This window comes from Leopardus geoffroyi, chromosome A2 (assembly GCF_018350155.1).
Source record: "Leopardus geoffroyi isolate Oge1 chromosome A2, O.geoffroyi_Oge1_pat1.0, whole genome shotgun sequence".
NCBI classification, from domain to species: domain Eukaryota; kingdom Metazoa; phylum Chordata; class Mammalia; order Carnivora; family Felidae; genus Leopardus; species Leopardus geoffroyi.
The window spans coordinates 71,273,695-71,286,419 of NC_059331.1; the positions used below are offsets into that span (position 1 = coordinate 71,273,695).

At 40.7% G+C, this 12,725-nt stretch overlaps 1 protein-coding gene across 6 annotated transcripts in view; it reads right to left on the reverse strand.

Annotated features, from left to right (window-relative positions):
- Nucleotides 1-12,725, reverse strand: part of HECW1 (HECT, C2 and WW domain containing E3 ubiquitin protein ligase 1) — a 422,849-nt gene that overhangs the window by 154,875 nt on the left and 255,249 nt on the right. The window lies entirely within an intron of this gene.

Genomic DNA, 12,725 nt, shown 5'->3' on the forward strand with positions numbered 1-12,725 from the left:
CTGTACCAAAGAAGGAAAAAATGGAAAACTCGATGACCTCTAGCTCAAAGTCTCTTTGTTGTAGGTTGTGTGGGCTGTTCTCTCACTCTTTCTACTGCCTCTCAGTATCCTTGATGCTGTAAGAGTGTGATTGGATGTTACCATCAGCTTGCCTTTATGAGACTTGAGCATAATGATTGGGCATCTCAAAGCTGGGCTCACAGCTTTGGCCCAGGAGAGTACAAATGGATTATTAGAATTCCTCCCCACTTTGAAGCTGCTGCTCCTGGTGTGCCTATGTGCTTGGCTACAACTTGTGTACAAATCTCAGTATGCTTGCTTTTAGACCCAAGTGCAAGGTGCCTCTCAGGGATGCTGGGTTGTTCAGCAGAGAGAACCAATGTGAGTGGCAGATGGAATGGATCTTGGCATGAAGTGAGATAAGAGACAGGTCTGTGTCTCTAAGAGTCTCATTTGATAGTAGAGAATCAGAGGAAGGCACAGCTGGGATTCATGCATTGGGAATGTGAGCTGGTCCCAAGGAATGATCTCCCTTCAATTTGGAGACACTTATCCTTCCTACTCTGGGTTTGTTCTTCACTTTGCATGGTTAACACAGAGTAATCGAAGTCAAAAAAACAGCTCAGAACCTGCATCCTCAGGCTGGACCACACTCCTAACTGTCAAAGTGGCCAATATATATAGGCATAAATCAAAATTCCTTAATGTTGTAAAGTATTCTTCTTTGTCAAACCTATGCCCAGATGAAGGCCACAGCAGCTCTCGGCCGGCTGGCCACAACCCTTAAGTTGCTGTACCTGCCTAAGTAGGACAATGACAATCAACCTCTTAAATCTAGTTTAAAAATGTCGACATCTGGAGCTCCTGGGTGGCTCAGTCAGTTAAGCGTCTGACTTCAGCTCAGGTCACAATCTCACAGTTCTTGAGTTTCAGCCCCACGTCGGTCTCTGTGCTGACAGCTCAGAGCCTGGAGCCTGCTTCAGATTCTGTGTCTCTCTGCCCCTTCCCCACTCACATTGTCTCTCTGTCTCTTGAAAATAAATAAACATTAAATTTTTTTTTTAAAAATGACGATGTCAACATCTAGCTTGTCTCCTCAGACTATAAGTTCCTTGAAGACCCAACAAAAACTCCTTTCGATAGAGCCTTGTAGAATTATTAAGTCTAAAGCGTGTGCATTCCCATTTTAAAAAGTGTAGGATAAAACTACACATTTCATAGGAGGCTAACACGAACTTAAACATGCACTATGATAGCAAAAGATAGTGTATTTTTTCCTTCCTGTTTAAAGCATACACATTTTGGTTCTTCATATTTAAATATTCCCCTGCTGGCTATTCAGGATATTTACAAGCAAGTTCTTCATCTTTATGGCATCAAAAATCAGGTCTGAGACAAAAAAAAATGTCTATTTTTCAGAAGCTACTAAGCTCAAAGGGGAGACACACATTCAAAACTCCACAGAAGTCTACTTAACTCGTGGCCTTTGCTAACATCATTTACAGTCATCGCCAGATTGATGACATGAACGCGGAGACAACAGTAGCCATGATAAACATTTTCCAGGAAGTAAAGATGTTTGCCTGTCTCAGAAAGGTTCTACATCCTGACTTCTTGCTCCAGATGAGTTCCGGGGGCATGTCCGAGGTTAACAAATCTGTTGCCCTTACAGACTACCATTTATTGACTATGAAAGAGGTGTGATGACGCGGCCAAATCGCTCACTCTGGAACAACCTGGGGTGACAGAGGCGCATGAAGGAATTGCTCATCTTCTCAGACCTGCACGTTCCACGAGTCCCCTTTGCTCTTCCTCGCTGCTAGTCTAACCACTGGGTGCTGGGTCCTGACGCCCCCTCTCAGATGCAGCCCTGGCAGCTTCACTGTTTTGCACACAAACGTTTCCACGGCAAAGCCTCTCTGGCAGATGGTTTCGCAGATTCAAAGCCACATCTGCTGGTGGTGTGCAGGGGACCCCGTAGGTACTGAGAAGGCCCTCGGAGTTGAATTAAGGGCTCTAGGGTTAATTCTGATGTATCTCTCCTACTCCCATTCTCGGTTTTCTCTTCATGTCTGATGTTTGAAAGGCTCTAAGTATGAATCCACACCACTGTTGCACACTCCCAAAATGCAGTTCGCCAAAAAATGGAGTGAAGATCAGGCCTTTTTACCCTGGCAAGGGAACTTCTGCCTCAGCAGTATGAAGACGTGTAGCTCCCACGACTTGCTGCCCTCCGCCTTAACTCTACAAGTTCTTCAAATTCCACCTTTTCCTTTCCTGGTACCGCCTCACGAAGATGAGGCTGTTTGCTGGAAACATACCTGTGTCTCACACACACGATCATGTAAGCATGCCGACCTATATCCTCCGCCTTCCAGTCTCCGAGGCCAGGGAGGCTTCTCAGGTGCGTGCTCATTCCCAGAGGTAGGCAGGTGTGCCCAGGGGCAAGAGTGCCTGTCTTGGAGCATCCACTGTACTCAAAGATTGGGGTAAAAACTAATTTAGAAACTAACACGAAGAGATTTAAGGTCGAATGCAAAACATGCGTGCATTTTGGACGTAACACAGGGGTTTTCAAAGAACTTCCTCGCAGGTGAAAGGCGACTCCGAGTTGCTCCTCTGAATGTCCCAGACCTGGCTTTTCTTCCTCAGGTAAGAGTTGGAAAAACTCCATGTAGCATGCCTGGCATTTCCAACAGGGGTGTGGCCACATCATGCTCAATTCTGATGCATTAACTCCATTTATATGCCCACAATTATTCTTAAATAATTGTAGAATGACTCTGCCCCCTAAAAATGCTGATAAGGTTTGTGTTTAGTTACAGAATAATTAAATCTACAATGATGCCAGAAATCGAAATCCATGCCTTCATTCGACATTTATTCATTCACCTGACCCAGATAACTCTGATTTTCCTATGAATGAAAAGTGCAGGGCTCCATGACTGATAATGTGAATCTAAAAATCAGGCGCCAACTAACAGTGCATTACAAATAATAGAATATCCAAGCCATGGCATATCAGCAGCCAAGATACAGGTCACAGCTTCTATTTTAGATCAGAGATCAGTGGTTCCCGTACACTTCAATATCTTTTGCCTCCAAGATAAAGTCTAGTGAATAATCTGATATGCCTCCAAGCCACCTTAAAAAAAAAACCCACAAATATCAAACAAATCCAGGTCTCAAATTCCATTTCTACCTCCAAATCTCTGAAATGTTCAAACGTGCAAACAGAAAACAGCGAACACACACACTACAAATGTGTATAGAGCACTTTTGGGTACATTTGCCTCACTGAATCCTCATAATATGAATATTGGGTAGTTAGGCAACTCATTCCAAGTTCTCCAGCACCAAGGCCTATACACCTCAAGGGCAAAGTCATCTTTAGGGGCATTAAAAGAATAAAACATAAAACTAACAGTCAACCGCATCCCAGGCAATTTCCCCATCTCAGGGACACATGCAATGGAAGACTCACAAGGCCCATCGAAGGCGCAAGAGATGAGTAACAGGGATGGGACCGGATTATGTGCCAAGTACAGAGCCAGTTCTTCTAGACACACTCTTAACAGTTTGCGAATTAAGCATCATTCACTCCCCACTAGTTCACAAATGTGAAAGTTGAGCTAAGACCAATTTGTTGACTTCCCCAAATTCACCTGGGATGAATCCAACTCTGGTCCCTCCAACTTAAATAGAATGAATGACAGAACCTGACATAGAGTCTGTCCACCCGTGAGGTTGTTTCTTCAGACCCAGCCTGGCTGCTCAGCTGTCGGGTGCTCATATTCTATTCATATTTTGGTCCTATTCTGCCTGTTCCTCTCTGCTTTCTGATGCTGCTGTCACCAAGTCAACTTCCAGAGCCCTCAGTGCTTCTACTCTTCCCTTGAAGGCAAGACACAAGCTTCCCAATTGCAGGGCTCTTCCGCTAACCGCTGTGGGCAAAAGAGAGGCGCTGGAAAAATGAAGAATTCCTCCTACTTTCCATTGTGTGAACTGGGCAAAACATGTTAATTACATAGGGATGCTCTGACTGCTTTAGGCAACACGGGATTGCAGATATTCGCACCAGGGGCAAATCTGTGTGGGGCAAGGGGCTGCTGTGTGTGAGAGGCTAAGCATTTGGTTCACTAAGAAGAAAGTGAGGAGACTGTGTAAGAAGCACTGTGCCATTGAGAATGTTAGCTGGAAGTAATCAAATCCTGGATGTTCCCTGATGATTTTTAGTTTTTCTAGCTATTCTTTTTAACATAGTTTCTTGTGTAGTGCAGACTGCTCTGAAAGTAAGCTTATGACGAACTACCAAATTCTAAGGAATAGCTGAACCATTCTGTTTGCCCTAGGGCTGACGTCCTCTGATTTCAGCACGCATCAAAATCTCCTGCAGGGCTTGATAAACTAGAGATTTCCAGGCTCCATCTTAGAAGGTCTGATTTGGTAGGTTTGGGGAGGGCCCGAGAGTCTGCATTTCTACCAAGTTTCGTCAGATGAGAGAGATGCTACCGGCCAGCAAGACGATTCTTGGAGAAGCATCGGTCTCAAGTGTCTACTTCTTTCAAATGGTAATAGAAAGATGTGTTAGCTTTTTTGTAACTCTTATCTCAAACTGTCTTGATCCTAGTTCAAGCACCAGAAGCAGGTTCTGTGATGCCTTGACCCACGGAGGCCCCATGCCCAGTGCTCAAGCCTGTACCCATTAGGGACAAACAATTCAATTCTCTGCAGATCTCACTTCCTTGTCTGGATGACTGTCACCTAGCCAGCTGCTCCCTTAGTCTGTGAAGGATCATCCTTCACTCTTCTCTCTGGGCTGATCATTGTTGCCTCGTTGAAACCTACAAAAAAGGCAGCCTTTTGCACTCATTGGGCACAAATGAGGCTGCAGGCTGTACGGCCCAATGACAGGTTTTCTTTGGCCCATGCAACAAGTGAATTTTTAAAAAATTAGTTTCCAACGTATTTTTCAAAATCAAGCAATTTGTTTAAGTTGTGGGTTTTAGAGTCTTTTGGAATGTCCAACAGTAAGCAACTGAAGCTGGGCACCTTCCCAGGCCTCCTCTCTGGAGCCACTTTCATCAACCCTAAGATGCCCATTGGTTTCCAGGGGCCCCTGGGTGGCTCAGTTGGTTAAGCATCTGACTTTGCCTCAGGTCATGATCTCGCGGTTTGTGGTTTGAGTCCCACATCAGGCTCTCTGCTACCAGCACAGAGCCCACTTCAGATCCTCTATCCCCCTCTCTCTCTCCCCCTCCTCCATGTGCACGTATGGGCACTCACTCTCCCTATCTCAAAAAAAAAAATAAACATTAAAAAAAAAAAAGATGCCCATTGCTTTCCATGTTAATGCTGTGAAATCAGGGTGTGGCTAATCATCAATGTGCCTTATAACTGTAACGGGAAAGCTTTTTCCAGAATGGTGGTATGAAAATCAATGATGGATCTTAAAATCCATAGCATTGTAGATTCTATGAATGTGATACCAGCTTGGCTCCTTGGAAGCTTTTGAATCCTTCCTCTGGTGTGTACGTACGTATGTACATGTGTATGTATGTATGTATGTATGCATGCACATTTGTACGTACGTGTATATATGTGTGTACATATGTATGTATGTGTGTGTGAATACATATGTATGCATCCTCTACTTTTTCTGTTTCATTTAAAATAATTTATGAGGCGAAATTGACATAACATAATTGACCATTTTAAATGGAACAATTCAGTGGTATTTAGCACATTCACAATGTTGTGCGACCATCCCTTCTATCTAGTTCCTAAACATTTTAACGACTTAAAGTAAAACCTTATACCCTATGCCCAGTAAGCAGTTTCTTCCCATTCACCTCTCCTCCCCAGCCCCAGAAAGCCTCCAATTTACTTTCTGTCTCTATGGGTTTATGTATTTTACATATTTCATATAAGTGGAATCATACAATCTATGGCCTTTGGCGACTGAATTCTTTCACTTAGTAATGTTTTTGAGGTTTGTATGAATCAGCGTTCTCCAGAAAAGCAGAACTAATAGGGTGTGTGTATGCACATATGTGATAAGGAATTGGTTCACACACTTATGGAGGCTTGCAAGTCCTAACATCTGCAGTCAGCAAGTTGGAGACTCAAGAGAGTTGAGGGTGTAAGTTGGAGCCTGAAAGACAGCAGTCTTAAGACCCAAGGACAGTTGATATTCCAGTCTGAGTCTATAGGCCGGGAAAAACTCATGTCCCAGCTAGAAGGCAGTCAGGTGGGAGGAACCCCCTTTTATTCAATGGACGGCTAGGATTATTGCCCCATTCAGATCTTCAGTTCATAGGATGAGGCCCACCAACATCAGGGAGGGCAATCTGCTTTACTCAGCCTATTAATATAAATGTTAAGCTCATCTAACAGTACCTTCACTGAAAAACCCAGAATATCGTTTGACCAAATATCAGTGTACCCTGTGTCCCTGTCAAGGGTTCCCCCATGAGGTAGCATGTTAATCCTCTTTATATCTAATAATCCATTGTATATATACACCACAGTATGTTCTTTTTGCTGTTGAAATCCTGTCAAGTTATTTTTTTTCTCCAGTTTTGGGATATAATTGACATACAACATTGTACAATGTGTTGATTTGATACATTTATATACTGCAAAATTATTATCGTCATAGTGTTAGGTAACACCTCCACCATGTCATATAACTACCATTTCATTTTTGTGGTGAGAACATATACAATCTACCAACGTTCAAGTTCATAATACAGAATTGTTAACTATAATCACCATGCTATACATTAGATCCCCAGAACTTACTCATCTTATAATTAAAAGTTTGTGCCCTTTGAGCAAAATCTCCCCATCATCCCCCACCTCCCACCCATGGGAACCACTACTCTACTACTCTCTGTTTCTTTGAATTCTGCTCTTTTAGATTCCACATATAAGTGACACCATATAGTGTCTGTCTTTCTCTGACTTATCTCACTTAGCACAATGCTGTCAAGGTCCTTCCATGTAGTTGCAAATAGCAGGATTTCCTTCTTTCTCACGGCTTAATAATATCCAATAGTGTGTGTGTGTGTGTGTGTGTGTGTGTGTGTACCTATGTCACATTTGCTTTATCTATTCATGCACTGATGGACAACTTAGGTTGTTTCCATAGCTTGACTACTGTGAATAATGCTGCAATGAACATGGCAGTGCAGATATCTCTTCAAGATCCTACTTTCAAATTTTTGGATATATACTAGAAGTAAATATATAATATACATATAATATATAAAACATGTTTATAATATTTATGTTATATATACACTATACATATATATACACACATATATATGAGTGTATATATATATACACACACATATATATAGTGTATATATATATATGTGTGTGTGTGTATATATATATATATATATATATATATATATATATACACATACCATAAGTGGATTATATGGAAATTCTACTTTTAAGTTTTTGAGGAACCTACATACTATTTTCCATAGTGTCTGCATCAATTTATATTCCCACCAACAGTGCACAAGGGTTCCTGTTTCTACACATCCTCACCAGCATTTATCTTTTCTCTTTTTGGTGATGGCCATTTTTTAATCTTTTCTCTTTTTGGTGATGGCCATTTTAATCGGTGTGAGATAATAGTTCATTGTGGTTTTGATTTGCATTTACCTAATGATTGGTGATGTCAAGCACCTTTTCATGTCCTTATTTGCTATTTGCCTGTCTTTGGAAAATGTTTATTCAAGTCCTCTGCCCATTTTTAAATTGGATTGTTTGCATTTGGGCTATTGAGTTCCATTATTTCTTTATATATTTTGGATATTGATACCTTACCAGATATATGATTTTCAAACACTTTCCCCCACTCTGTAGGTTGCCTTTTCATCTTGTTGATTGTTTGTATTGCTGGGCACAAAAGTTTTTTAGTTTGATGTAGTCTCACTTATTTTACTTTGTTGCTTGTGGTTTTGGTGCCACATCCAACACATCAGCGCCAAGACCAATGTCAAGGAGGTTTTTCTCTGTTTTCTTTGAGGAGTTGTATTGTTTTCGATCTTTCACTTAAGTCTTTAATCCATTTGAGTTGATTTATGTTGCTATCCAGTTTTCCCAATACCATTTATTGAAAACACTATCCTTTCCACATTAAGTATTCTTGACTTCCTTGTCAAATATCGGTTGACTGTATATACAAGGATTTATATCTGGGCTCGTGTTTCTTTTCATTTGGTCTATGTTCCTAAATGTATGCCTGTAGCATACTGCTTTGATTACTATAACTTTGTAATATAGTTTAAAATCAGGGAGTGTGATATCTCTAGCTTTGTTTTTCTCAGTATTTGATTATATAGGTTCTTTTGTGGCTCCATACAACTGTTAGGATTGTTCTTTTTCTATTTCTGTGTAAAGTGCCATTGAAATTTTGATAAAGATTCCACTGAATGTGTAGATTGCTTTGGGTAGCATGGATATTTAACAGTATTAATTCTTCTCCTCGATAAATATGGAATATCTATTTTTGTGTGTGTCTTCTTTAATTCCCTTCATCAACATTTAGTATTTTTCGGTGTACAGATCTTTCACTTCCTTGGTTAAATGTATTTCTAAGTATTTAATTGCTTTTAATGCTATTGTAAGTGGGATTTTTTTCTTTATTTCTTTGATATTTTCTGCTAGTATACAGAAGCAACTGTATGTTGATTTCATATCCTGCAACTTACTGAATTCATTGATTAGTTCGTTGGAACTAAGAAACTGTTAAGTTTTTTTGGTGTGGTCTTTAGGATTTTTATATATAAGATCATATCATTGCAAACAAAGACAATTTTACTTCTTTTCCAATTAAGATGGATTTATTTCTTTTTCTTGCCTGTTTCTGGCTAGGACTTCTAATACTAAGCTGAATAGGAGAGGTCAGAATGGGAACCCTTGTCTTATTCTTGGTATTAGAGGAAAAGCTTTCAACTTTTCACTGTTGAGTATAATGGTAGCTCTGGGTTTGTTATACGTAGCCTTTATTGTATGGAGGTACATACCTTCTATACTCAACTTGTGTTGTTTTTTTTTTTTATCATGAAAGGATGTTGTATTTTATCAAACGCTTTTTCTACATCTATTGACATGATATGACTTTTATCTTTCATTCTATTAATGATTAGTTTACTTACTGATTGATTTGCATATGTTGAACCATTCTTGCATCCCAAGGATAAATCCCACTTAATCATATTGTATGATCTTTTTATTACACTGTTAAATTCTGTTTGCTAATATTTTGTTGAGAATTTTTGCATCTATATTCATCAAGGATATTTGTCTGTAGTTTTCTTTCTTATAGTGTCCTTATCTGGTTTTGGTATCAGGGTAATACTGGTCTTTTAAAATGAGTTTGGGGTGTTCTTTCCTCTTCATTTTTTTTTTAAGTTTGAAAAGCACTGGTGTTAAATGTTTGATTGGAAAAACCAACAAAACCATGTAGTCCTGAGCTTTTTTGGAGAAAGTTTTCGATCTTGTTATTGATCTGTTTATATTTATACTTCTTCATGATTCAGTTTTGGTAGGTTGTATGTTTTCAAGAATTTATCCATTTCTTCTAGGTTATCAAATTTGTTGGGGTATAAATAGTCACAGTAATCACTATTACCCTTTGCATTTTTGTGGTATCAGAAGGTCTCCTCTTTCATTTTTGATTTTATTTATTTCAATCTTCTTTCTTTTTTTTTCTTAGTCTAAGTAAAGTTCTTTCCATTTTTATCTTTTAAAAAATAGTTCTTAGTTTTTTTAGTCTTTTCTATTATTTCTCTGGTCTTTATTTCATTTATTTCGGCTTGGATTTTTGTTATTTTTTTCTTTCTGCTAACTTTAGGCTTAGTTCTTTTTTTCTAGTTCCTTTACAGTATAAATTTAGGTTGTTTATTTGAGATCTTTCTTTTTTCTTAAAAATTTTTTTTGAGAGTGAGAGCGAGCAAGTGGGAGAGCAGTAGAGGCAGAGAGGGAAAGAGAGAGAATCTTAAGCAGGCTCCACCCTCAGTGTGGAGTCCAGTGTGAGGTTTGAACTCACTCCATGAGATCATGACCTGAGCCAAAATCAAACAGTCAGACATTTAACCAACTGAGCCACCCAAGCACCCCTTTATTTTTTCTTAATGTAGGCATTTGTCACTATAAAATTCCCTCTTAAAGCTGCTTTTGCAGCATCCTGTAGGTTTTGGTATGTTGTATTTCCATTTCATGTGTCTCAAAGTGTTTTTTAATTTCCCTTTTATTTCTTCTCTGGCCCATTGATTGTTCAGGAATGTGCCATTTAATATATAAATATATAGTTGCTTATATGCTCTTGATAAATGGTCCCCTTTGCAATTATATAATGACCTTTTGGCATACACAGTGATGAAGGTCAGCCATGGGGGTTCGAGAATGGCATCTTGCACTTGTACAGCTGCAGAGGCCTAGGCTGGCTGCTGGTGTGGTTCTCAGGCTCTGGTGGGAGGGGGCAGAAAGGGAGCTAGGAGGGACTCTGGTAGTTGTATATGCAAACACAAATACCTGGGGGCAAAAGCTGGTAGAATCAGGAGGGGTTCTGCTACAGCTGAGCTGGTCATTAGTTCCCTCCCCAGTGGTGAAAGCTGCTGGGTTTGTCTATAGAGCATTTCACTGCGAACCACAATTGCTCCTGCTGCATGGCTGTTATTGGTAGACACTACTTTTCTTTCTGGTTCCTAGCTATCTCTATACAGCTCAGTTTTGCTGGTCTGGGTGCAGTGAAATCCAAGTGGGGCCTTCGTGTGGTGCCCTAAAAGACTGGGGTCACTTGGGCGTTCCATCTTCGTGCTGAGCAGTGCCAGCCTGGGGAATGGGATGATGCAACCAAAACGAAGCTCTCTTCCCTCATTTCTGGAGTAATTATTAGGATTTTTGTTCACTGTGTTGCTGAAGTTTCTTAAGTGGAAACTTAAGGAACAACTTTCCCAGAACTGTTTCTTCTCATGGATAGCTAATTGTTGATCTTCGTGGGGGCACAGAGGCAGGGGTCTCCTATACCCCCACCTTGATGACATCACAACCACAGTTTGTTTCTTGCTCTGGTATTTAACCAAAAATTTCTGGAGGTTGTGATAGGTAGGTGTATTACTGGGTGTTGACAGCTCAAGCCAGAGTCTGCACACCCCTTTCTCTGCCAGCTCCTCCTCACCATGTGGCCCAGGGCAAGGCAATCAACTCCTCCAACTCTCAGTTTCCCTTTCTATCAAATGGAGGTCAGAATAGAACCTACCTCTCTGAGTTCTGAGAACTGAATGAGGTGGTGCATACAAAGCATTTAGCACAAAGATTGGTACACAGTAAGTGCCCTCAGGCCAATGTTGTTATACTGTTACTTGTTTTCGAGCCTCTGACCTTTTACTGTTAAGAATTATGTTAGCAGATTATCTAATATTTGATTCTTTACAATGAGAAACATGAAGCATAAAAAGATCAATTGAGGGACCTGTTTGGCTGACTGTGAAAAAGAGACATGACCAAAAAGTATTCTGGAAGCTGCCTCCATGGCTTTGTATGTCTGGGTCATTTTTCTGCTCAGCCAGACTCTCTTATAAATTCACGCCCCAGGACAACAAATGCATTGTCTGCTATGCCATGTTCATCTGGATTAATTCAATATACTTGGAATCTCGTCTATATTTTTCTATCCTCAGTCTTCCAACAAATCCATGTCAAGCTGCTATTTTAATCATGTTGTAAATAACACCTGGCCTTTATGAAATAGAAGATAGAAGCAATTGTGCAGTAAGCATATGTTAGCTTTTACACCCTTCAGTTGGCCCAGTAAGACGATGAGCACATCTCCCTCATCTTGGAGCTGATCTGAGGCACCAGGGGCCTGGGTGAAGGGTCACAGGTTGAGATTAGGGGTCACAGAGTAACATCAGGCAGGAGTTATGGGTGGGCAGAACTTCTGGAAGAGTTCCATCAGAAGACAGGGGAAACATGTAGGGAGTTTTCAGCATCTCCCTGATGACTTTGGGATAAGGCTGGACTTAGGGCAAGTACTTGGCAGCTCATGGGGAAGGAACGGTGTTTGATCCAGGGCAGCACTGCTTCTTCAGGGTCCACGTGCATCCCTGGGGGTGAATGTCTACATAACGTGGGTAGTTGGGAATTCTGGGCTGGCTTGGCTCCTGTCTTTCCTCCTTCATCTTCAACCGCCAAATACTGGGAGGTCTTTTAAGCTGTGTACCAGGCAGAATTCTAAGAGGAGTCCCAAGGTTTCCTAGCCATGGCATACCAGTGCCGCATAATCCCAGGGACTGTGAGCTAGTCCCATGATTAGGTTATGTCATATGTTATAGTTGACTTTGAGAGAGGGAGATTATATGGTAAGTCTAATCTAACCACACAAGCCCTTTAAATTTGGGTCTAGAGGCCAGAGAGAGAGAGAGAGAGTCAGAGATTCAGAGTGAGAAGGATTCAATGCACTATTGCTACCTTCAAGAGCCATGAAGGAAATGGGAACTATAACCACAAAGAACTGAATTCTTCCCACAAGACTGAGCTTGAAAGCAGACTTTCCCCTAGAACTCCCAGATGAGAACTCAACCTGGCTGACACCTTGATTTCAGGATTTTACCTGCAATCCACAGAGCAGAAAATGCAGCCATCATGTGCTGGACTTCTGACTTATAGAACTGGGAGCTAATGTGTGCTTTTTTAAG